This window comes from Ischnura elegans, chromosome X (genome assembly GCF_921293095.1).
Source record: "Ischnura elegans chromosome X, ioIscEleg1.1, whole genome shotgun sequence".
NCBI classification, from domain to species: Eukaryota; Metazoa; Arthropoda; class Insecta; order Odonata; family Coenagrionidae; genus Ischnura; species Ischnura elegans.
In genome coordinates this window covers 88,008,741-88,010,007 of record NC_060259.1, presented here as the reverse complement: position 1 = coordinate 88,010,007, position 1,267 = coordinate 88,008,741, and positions in this window count along the sequence as shown.

The following is a 1,267-nucleotide window of genomic DNA, read 5'->3' as shown; positions in this document are numbered from 1 at the left end:
TTTGCGTGTTTTTTCCCACATTTTCGTTGTATGCGATTGAAGAAAAACCCTTTGGTTAATTTTAATGTATTTAAGCCACCGAGTGCGTCCATCGGGTTGCGGATGGTGGGTCAACCTCTAGATATAGAGGTTAGCTGCGATATAAGCAAGTTTACTTGTCGAATAAGCAGTCGTGGACAAAAAGCGGCAGTTATCCGAGGTGGTATGGGTCTATCCCTGGGTGAGATAGGCCATCTAAATGATACACTAAACCTGTGAAGATACCGTGACTTGGCGATGAGAGGCCGCCAACAATTATGCCTCACATCACCCGGAGGAGAGGGCAGCAGCTCTTCTTCATATGAGTGAAGGTGGAGATCACGATGGTCAGTACAGCGACACTCATTGCACTTCAGGCGTGGTAACATTTACTTTAACGGCTGTAGTACTGCGATGTGGAAGGCAAGGGGAAACCACCACATTATTATCCCAAGGAGGCGCAGCTACTCCAACTTTAAATTGTCTGACATGATGGAATTCTCTCAGGTAAAAAATTCCGGAGGTAAACTAGTCCCCCATTCGGATCTCCGGGCGGGGACTACCCGAGAGGGTACATCGGTCAATTGTGATAAAGTTATGAGGATAGGTACATGGAACGTGAGATCACTCAGGACTTGCGGTAAGCTAGAAAACCTTAAAGTGGAAATGGAAAGATTAAATATCGACGTGCTAGGAATCAGCGAAATGAAATGGCCTGAGGAGGGAGACTTTTGGAGTGGAAGCTGTAGGATTATACACACAGGATCCCTGAACGGTAATGCTGGGGTTGGGATAATGCTCAGAAAGAGCGCCGGAATGCGTGTGAAAAGCTTCCTACGTACAATGAAAGGATAGTTATGGTGAAGATAGAGACTAAGCCAGTAGATACCGTAGTGGTAAAAGTCTACATGCCCACGACAGACTACGAGGATGAAGAAGTTGAAGACGTCTACGATGATATAAAGGAAGTAATCAAAAAGGTAAGGGGTGAAGAAAACCTAATTGTTTTAGGTGATTGGAACGCTGTCGTCGGCGAAGGCCAAGATGGAAGAATAACCGGAAAATATGGATTAGGAAATAGAAATGAAAGAGGAGAAAGGCTGTTAGAGTTCTGCACAGAACACAAATTAGTGGTTGCCAACACTCTATTAAAGAATCACATGCGAAGAAGATACACATGGAAAATGCCAGGAGACAATAGAAGATTCCAACTAGACTATATTTTAGTGAAGCAGAGGTTTAGAAACCA